Below are 9,649 nucleotides of genomic sequence, written 5' to 3' on the forward strand. Positions count from 1 at the left end.
CTCTGTCTCTCTCTGTTTCTCTCTCTGTCTCTCTCTCTGTCTCTGTCTCTCTGTCTGTCTCTCTGTCTTCATCTCTCTGTCTCTCTCTCTGTCTCTCTGTCTCTGTCTGTCTCCATCTCTCTGTCTCTCTTTCTGTGTCTGTCTGTCTCTGTCTCTTTCCCCCCTCCCCCACACAGCCTCTTTGACCCAAGGAATCCTGACCCTTGTGGAGGTGGGTGATCTAACCCTTTTAGAATCAGGTCATGAAGGACTCCATTCCTGGGGAGTCACTGAAGTCTATGAATTAGATTAGCCTTGGAAGTTCTGGAGGGGAGAAGGCTGTGTCTCCTGGAGAGGAGAGTGAGCCCACATATAGGAGTCCCAGCTGGAGTTCCATCCTTGCCGCTGGCCCAGTCCGATCCTTTCACTCCGTTTCAGTGGCTTGAGACTTGGTTAACTGGACCAGCTCCAGAAGGTAGCCTAGGAATTGGAGAAAGTTAGGGGCTGTGGGGGAGAGAGAGGTCCAGAAATGCAAAGCTGGAGACACGGGGCGGGGCGGGGGGAATCAGTAATAACTGAAGGAAAGAACCTTTGTAACAAATACATACTTCAAAGTAAAAGAAAATCAATAAAAAAATGCAGGGAGAATAAAGGGCTTATAATAATGTAACACTCATTTGAATAAAGACCTGCATATGATTACTGTAACTTCAGAGAGAGAGGGGGGACAATCTTCTTGTTATTGTCCAATCTTCCTTTTCTAAGAGGGTCAATGACAGGACCGGGTGATGTCTTCACTTGCCCCGAACTGGGTTTTAAGTGAGGCAGAACTGCACAAAATCATCTCCCTCACTCTCTTTTCCAGAGTTAATGAAGTCCAGGGGCAGGACAAAAGTCAGGACAATGGGCGATGGTCGGGGATGCAGCGGGTGACCTTGGTGTCTTTGGTGTCTGACCAAGCTCTAAGCGCCTACATTGTCTCCTTCAGCCGCCACTCTTCTCATCTGCCCATTCACCCTGGGGAAGTCTTCACATTCTTGGGGGTAGACACCACCCTAACTCACCAACGGAGCTGCGCCTTATCGGTTACCCTCAACCTGGGTTACCGGGTCCGATCAGTGAGTTTTCCTGGGATGTGGTGGCTGTGTGCTACAGCTATTTTTTAAAGAATTGGATGAAGATGGGCATCAGTGGTGTCTTGGAAAGAATCTTGTAGAGCAGAGGTGTCAAACATGCAGTTTGTAATACTCCTGGGTGAAGTCTAAACCAGATTTAAAAAAATGCAATTGGGAAATATTTTTCAAAACAACTAAAATATAATAAACCATAGATAATACATTTTAAAACTGTCAACCTTTGGCCCTCAGGAGTCCCTCTGTAAGGATTAGTGGCCCCCATTTCTAACTTGAGTTTGACATACCTTTGGTAGATTCATGGTCAAACTTATCTGGGGAGATTCTGTTGAAGCTGGGATTACAGTAAATATTGTGAGGCCCCAAAGAATAACAATGAACCTATTCCAAGAAACTCTACAGTGTTTCAGAAGAGAATTAAAAGAATTTTAAGAAGATATTTAAAAAGTAACAGAAAGTGGAAATCACAAGGAAGAAATTAATGTCTAATATGGAAGTAGAGAATTTGGAACAAAAGACAAATATTCACCAAGATAAAATGTTCCCTGAAAAAGAGACAGAATTGAAATGCAAAATTGTAGAGGCAAGAAGAAAATTGAATAAAATAAAAAAAGGCAACAAGATTGGAAGAATACACAGTAATAGAAATATAAAATTTAGGAAGAAGGGAAGGCTTGGGGGAGAGAGATAATGAGTTCAACTCTTCTGTGCTTAATTAAAAAAAAAATCATGCATATGTTTTTTGTAACCTTGTCTGAAACCTTGGCTTTTCTGAGTTTACCTGAAGTATAATAAATTATTCTCCAATCACTTAGTTTAATTTTGTGTGAATCTTTACATTTCAAGTAAGTTTCTGATATGCAACACACTGTTGGATTTTGCTTTTAAATTTATTTTGCAATCTTTGTTCACTTTATGGGTGAATTAATCTCACTTGTGTATATAATTATGATAATTATTCAAGTTCCTTCTATCTGTTATAACTTTTCCTCTTTTTGCCCTCTGCCCGACTTTTTACAAATATAAAATATCTGTGTCCATGTAACATGGATTTATCCATATGAATCGTCTAAATGTACAGACAGTTTGTGGGAGGCATGTTTAGATATCTATGAAATCTGGCCTACCCTTCTCCAAGGTAGACTGCTATCTCTGCGTTGAAGAAGAAGGGCTATTGATAAGTGCTTGTTACTTCCCTTGCTTATTTCTAAAAGGGTAGTGTGCTAAAATTTATATATGAATATATATCATATGTGATATGATACATATACATATATGATAGATAAAGATATACACACATATACTAAATGTATATAAATACATTTTTATAATACATAACCATAATTATACATTATATAGATATATTTTAATATATAAATATATTTATATAACATACAAATATATTTATATATTACATATAAATATAGGTCTATATATTGTATTATATACACATATTTATATGTTATATTACATAATATATTATATATTTGTCCCCCTCAACTATACCTCTGGTCTAGGAGTATTATTGTTATGGATTCAGAAGAAGTCATCTCGCTGATGGCTGTTGGGAGGAGGGAGGTATCTTTTACCATCAAAGGATGGTTACATAAAAGACCATCACAAGTAGTGAATAGTGAGTAAATCCATTTATCCAAGAAAAACGAGCAAACCAAGAGCAGAGCACGTATATAGATTAGAATGTACCAGAAAAGCAAATGATCTCTTTAGCTGGGAGCAGGACGAAACCTCTGCTCATACTAAGAGAGAGGCTTTGTTCTCACTCAAGCTAAAGTCCTTTAAGTCTCCAGGAACATAAAGTGGAAATCACTGTTGTGTCCAAAGTCTTTCTTTTTCTCCATGGGTTTCTCCTGAAGGGTCTCTGGACACACACATGTCTCTCTCCCGAGAAACTCAGTACCAACTCCATCTTTAATGAAGGTCATAGTATGGCCTCAACCATCAACCAATTCCCGTCATTTAAAGATAGCCATCATCTATCAATTTTGTTCATGTCTCCTTTATACAAGTAACACACAAAATACTCTAGCCTTCATTGAGAGCCCAGTTACATCTAAGTAACAGAGAATCAGTTTCATGTGCTATCCTCTCTTTTCTATAATGTACTTGGAAATGCTCATTTTAATTAGTGTTTCCTAAGTTCAGGATAAAAATGAAACAAAACAAATATATAAAAAAATATACTGGTAAATAAGATTAAGAAGTGAGTAAAGAGGGATGGCTAGGTGTTGCAGTGAATAGAACACCAGCCCTGGAGTCAGGAGAACCTGAGGTCAAATTCGATCTCAGACACTTGACACAAAAACTAGCTGTGTGACCTTGGGCAAGTCACTTAACCACAATTGCCCTACATTCCCCCCTCCAAAAAGCAAAAAAAGTTAAAAAATAAAATTTCCCTTTAAAAAAAAAAAGAAATGAGTAATGGGAGAGGTCAGTACTTGTGGACTCCAGAGTCTGTGCAAATAGACAATGAATACTTTCTTCATAAGAAAGAAGAGAGGTAACCATGGTATACTGGGTAGGGTGCTAGACTTGAAGTTAGGAAATCTTGGTTTTAAATTCTGCCACTGACTCTTTACTAGCTGTGTGACCATAGACAGTTTCCATATTTGTAAAGTGAAGAAGTTGGGTCACATGACCTCTGAGGTTCATTCTAGCCCTAAATTTATGATCCTATTATTCTAGGATTCAAGAAAAGAATCAATAAATACTGGACATGGTAAGCATGGAATAATATGATAAAAATTGAAATTGATTATATTTTCACAGATTGAAAATGACTCATTACTAATGTGGGAGTTATTCCTGAGTTAGCTGTCTATATACAGTCAATGAAAACAATTCAGTTTTAGACTATGACACCATAAAATAAGATTTAAAAAAGGAACATGAACACTAAGTACTGACCCAAGTGGAAATAAAATAAAGACATCCTGAATAATGAGTAGTTCAAATAACAAATTATAAAAAAATAAATAATGTTAAAGAGTGTGAAAAGAAGGCAGTCCTCAAAGGAAAAGAATTATATTTCTGAAAACATTTTTTAATACAAAATAGAAAAAAGAAAGAGTCAGTGAAGTAAGCATACAATTAAAAAAGAGTAGGAAGTAAACAGATTAATGATTTCCAAATCAATATGAAGGAAACAATCTTTTTTTTCCTTTTTTTTTTTTTTTTTTTTGCTTTTTGGAGAGGGGAAAGGCAGGGCAATTGGGGTTAAGTGACTTGCCCAAGGTCACAAGTGTCTGAGGCTGGATTTGAACTCAAGTTCTCTTGACTCCAGGGCTGGTGCTCTGTTCACTGTGCCACTTAGCCGGCCCTTACGGAAACTATCTTAAAGATTTGAAGAGATAAACTTCAAAAATTAAATGAGTATAGAAATGTTAAGCAAAATTAAGAGCTGGTTCCTATAAAAAAACAACTAAGAAAATTGATAAACTATAGGCTGAGAGAAAGGAGGGGAGGAGACAAGAGGCAGAGACAGAGGAAACATTTAAAATAGACAGGTGAACTCACAACAGAGATGAAATAAAAAACTTTAATGAGAAATTACTGTACACAATTAGATGCCAATAAAACTGAAAATTCAAGGAATATAAATGAGATCTACAAAAATATAAAATATCAAAATAGGAAACAGAGATCTTACATGACACAATCTTAGAAAAAGAAACCTAGCAACAATAAAGAACCTGTAAAATTAAAAAAAAACAACAACCCCAAATTTAAAACTGGGACCAGATGGATTTACAAGTGAATGTTATCATTTAGAAAATACTTATGTTATACAAATTCTTCACAAAAATAAAAATATAATGACCCTCTACCCAACTGGTTTATGAGACTAATGTGATTCTGATTCTCAAAATGGGGACAGAAGAGAAAGAATTCTAGAACAACTTTAGAAAGGAATAGTGAAGTGGTTGGGAGAGAAATTGTGAAAGTCTTTAAATGACAAAAAGAGGAGTTGGAGTTACTGAGAGAAGACACTGATATACTGTTGGTGAAACTGTGAATTGGTATGTAAGAGGCTTCTTGGCCATGCCCACAGGGGAGAAGGATTCAAGGGGCTGGGGAGGAGGAAGCCACTGCCGCTGAGAGAGTGGCTGGGCTTGGCTCCCAAGGCCACTCCTTTGGTCAAGGGACTTAAGGTTAGAAGATGAGGAGGGTTATGGAAGCCAGGAGGAGAGATGCCGAGGGTGTGGTCCATGAGAAGTGGCCAAGGACAGCATTGATTGTGATTCCTCTCACTTCCTATTTCAGTTGCTGAGAGGTCAAACTTGCTGGTTTTTCTTCTGTTGCTTTCAATCTAGATATAGTTATCTACCAAAAAACCTTGTTGTCCAATAAAAATGCTAAACTGTATATATTTTATTTTATGCTTACAAATTGGGGGTGGGAGATAGAGAGACACACACATATAGATAGGAGGAAGAGAGACAGTGGAGATAGGAAGAGAGGAAAAAGGTGAGAAAGAGAGGAGGAAGAGAGACAAAGAGGAAGAAAGAGAGGAAAAAAAAGGGGTGAGAGAGAGAGGGAGAGAGGAAGTGTGTGTGTGAGACAGAGAGAGACAGAGAAAGAGAGAGAGACAGAGGGAGAGAGGAAGTGTGTGTGTGTGTATGTGTGACAGAGAGAGAGAAAGAGAGAGACAGAGAGAGAGAGAGGGAGAGAGAGAGAGAGAGAGAGAGAGAGAGAGAGAGAGAGAGAGAGAGAGAGAGAGAGAGAGAGAGAGAGAGAGAGAGAGAGCAGTCTTTATTATTAGGGAGATAAATATTTCAGACTAAAACTGGGGCCTTGGAGTTAATCTAAAACAGTGGGGTAAAGTGGAAAGGCCAGTATCAGTACTATGCTGATCAAGTTTGTCAAAGAATTCAAAGTTCAGGTCGTCTTCAAACTGAGAGCTGGAAACAACATTTGGCCGCTCAGAAGAGGGGCAGGTATTCTGCTTTCTTTCCCTTTTTCTTGGGCTGCCATCTGGCATACCAGGCTTTGAAGAGAAAACCATAGTCCTCAGAGAAGGCAGAGATGGTTGAGCACGCTCAGTAGGTCTTCTGCTCAATGAGTAACTGGTAACTCAGCCTCCCCAGCTCCCCGGCACCACCTGCTTTTTCAGGGGGTAACTCTTCTGGATAGCGTTGTGGAATTATGCAAGAAAAGGGGTGAAACCATTAAAACTCTTTGACTCTGCAATCCCAATGAGCACAGAACCCCACAGAAGTCAAAGAGAGAAATGATGTTCCAACATATACCAAAATATTCATAGCAACACCCTTTTTTGTGGTGGCAAAGAAGTGGAACCACAATGAGCGTTTATTAATAAGGGAGTGACTCAGCATTGTTGAGCAGTGCGCAATGATGGGTGTGAGGAATCCAAAGAAACAAAGGAAGGATTGTATTAGTTAATGCAGAATGAACAAAGCAGAACCAGGCCGCTCTCGGTAATAGTTACAACAATGTGAATTTTCAAGGCCACTAAAAGGAAGCCAAACTCTAAGCGATTTGGAGGTCAGGTAATGAAATATACCTCCTCTGTTTGTAGAGACTGGTGTCATATGACCAGTAAGTACTAGAGTCTGGATTTGAACTTAGGTCTTCCTGAGTCCAGGCCAATCCATTGCCCTACCAGCTGTCTCAGAAGAAAGTCTTTATCAATGAAGGCACGGGGAAGGCTTTACGGAAGATATGGCATTTGTCCTGGGCTTTACAGTATGGGTAAAATCTACTATGTTCCAGGCAGGCGTCTAGGTGGTTCAGTGTATATAGTGCCAGGTCTGAAGTCAGGAAGACTTCTTCCCAAGTTCAAATCCAGCCTCAGACACTTACCAGCTGTGTGACCCTGGGCAAGTCACTTCACCCTGTTTGTCTCAATTTTCTCACCTGTTAAATGAATGGAGAAGGAAATGGCAAACCACTGCAGTATGTCTGCCAAGAAAGCCCCAAATGGGATCATGGAGAGTTGGAGATGATTGAACAAAAACCACGAAAGAGTTTGAACTTTAGTTGATAAGCAATAGTTAGGCACTGGATATTTTTGAGAAAAAGAAAAATTGATCAGATCTTGGCATAAAAAGAATATTTGGGAATGAAGCCTGGATTGGAGAGAGGAGATTATTCTGGTATAGAGGATGAGTCAGAGAGGGGAGGTGTGAGAGTCTGTTAGGAGGCTGTGGGAGGAGAAGAGGGAATGGATGTAAGGAACATTATGCAGAATTTACGGGGTGTGGTGACCGAACATAAGATAAGGGAGTCTAGTGTAACAGTAAGGTTTTGGGCTTTGGATACAGGGGTACAAGTTGATACAATGGAGAGAAACAGTAAAGGCTGAAAATAAAGACAAGAATGGGGGAAAGATATTAAGACTGGTTTCAGGCATGTTTACTCTGAAGGCTCAGGAATATTCAGGTCGAGATATACTGTAGACATCTGGATCAAAAGACCAGGGCAGGAGACACAGACCTGGGAGTTAATCAGTCAATCAACATGTATTTATTAAATGCTTACTATAGGTTAAACTGTGCTAGGAGCTAGAGATACTGGAACCAAGAATGAAACAAATCCTGCTCAATGAACTTACGCTCTAATGGAAGAAACAATCATGTATGAACATATGTACAGCAGAAATAGAAAGGGAATAAACGAATATGTTTGTATACATACACATATATGGTTAAATAGGTTTAAAACACACACGTATACATATACACACAACATATGCATATACATACATATATGTATATATGTTTGTGTATCTATACATACATATATATATGTGTGTGTGTGTAAATACACACATATTCCAAGGTAGTTTGCATTAGCAGTTGATAGGGACCACGAAAGGCTTTCTGTAGAAGATAGTCCTTAAAGGATGCCCCCTCTATGAGATGGAAATAAGGAGGGAGAGTATTCCAAGCCTCGGGAGAAGCCAGTGCAGGAGATGGGAGGTGAACAGCTGTGTTTGACTGGGTTGTAGATGGGGGAGGAGGTGTCCAATGAAGCTGGAAAGGTAGACTGTGGCTAGCTTGTGTGGGTCCTTAAAAGTTAAATGGAGTTTACATTTGATTATAGAGAAAACAGGAATCTCATGATCATCCATGCTTAAGGAAAATGATTTTATCAGCAGTGTGTAGGCTGGACCAGAGTGGGGAGAGACTTGAGGCAGAAAAACCAATTAGGTCAAGGTCAAGACTATTGCTATAATCTAGGTCAGAGGTGATTCGGACCTGAATTAAGGTGGTAACTGTGTAAGTCTATAGTAATCAATAATGGCCAAGAGAAAGATCTTAGAGAGTAGTATCCTTGACTATAATCCAATATCTGGCCAACAGTGCTAACCTGCTTTTACTTTGTTTATAATTGATAATGGCCAGCGCCAACCTGGGGAAGAATAATGACAATAAAGAAAGAATAAAAAAAAGACACTTTTCCCCATTTAGTAAACAATTGGGGAACTGACAGACATAAACAAACACAAATATTTCCTTATATGACATTTGTTCAGATATTCTTCAGTTTTTGGACATCTCCACAGTTTGGAATCTCCTTTGCTATATGAAAGTCCTCCTATAAAATTTGTTTTTTAAACATATGGGTCTTTTCCCTCTTTTATCTCTTCAGGCTATATACTTAAATAGTGTTATTGATGACTGGTAGATTTGTAGATATCCTGTAGTGTGTCATATTGACAGTCTGGGATTTAACAAATGCCTGGGACACTGAATGCCCTATAACTGAATATGGCAGTTCTAGATATAAAAGCAGTTTGCCCAATTTGATATAGCTTTTTGGTACTCCCCATAGCACTTATTAGTGTAATATTCTATGCATATAACACACAATATAGATAGTATTTTGGACCAGGCATAACTCGGGATAGTTCAATAATTTTGGCTCAGGAGTAGAATTCAATGAGATTCTAAAATGTCTAAGAAAGATGCTTATACAACACAAAAGCCTCCATAAAGATGCATTGTTGACTTAGACAAATGAGCTCCCTTCTGTCCCTGTCATGGTGGCAATGCTCACTCAGAGAAGTAGGTGGAATTATCATCAAGCCTGAGGGTTCTACAGTTCTTCATAGGCTGGGCTTTCGATCCCTTGGGTATCTTCTTGGAAGCCACACAAATGGTTCAAGCCTTAGTGCCTTGGACCAATTGAGACTAGAGATGGTCTCATTGTCCTTTGAAAGAAAAAGCTGCTTAATACAGGTAATACAGATACGGCCCCTAGCAAGATGGTATGTCTTATTTTTTTACTTGACTAGGAAGCTGTCAGCCAGAGCAAGGGCCACCTGTCATCCTGGGAACCAACAACAGAGGAATTTCAGGTAATTTGTGGAAGGTAGATGACAGTTTTGTGTTAGACATGTGTCCTGGGGTGTGACTGCATTTCCTCCCAGGAGGCAGCTCTAAAGAAGAAAACAATCTGGGAAATATTGGGCTATCATTGTAGGAGGGCCCTGCCCCCTCTACCTACCTATCTATCTATCTATCTATCTATCTATCTATCTATCTATCTATCTA

This window comes from Petaurus breviceps, unplaced genomic scaffold (assembly GCF_028583685.1).
Source record: "Petaurus breviceps papuanus isolate PSGF00001 unplaced genomic scaffold, PetGlider_PUasm1.0 126, whole genome shotgun sequence".
Classification (NCBI taxonomy): Eukaryota; Metazoa; Chordata; class Mammalia; order Diprotodontia; family Petauridae; genus Petaurus; species Petaurus breviceps.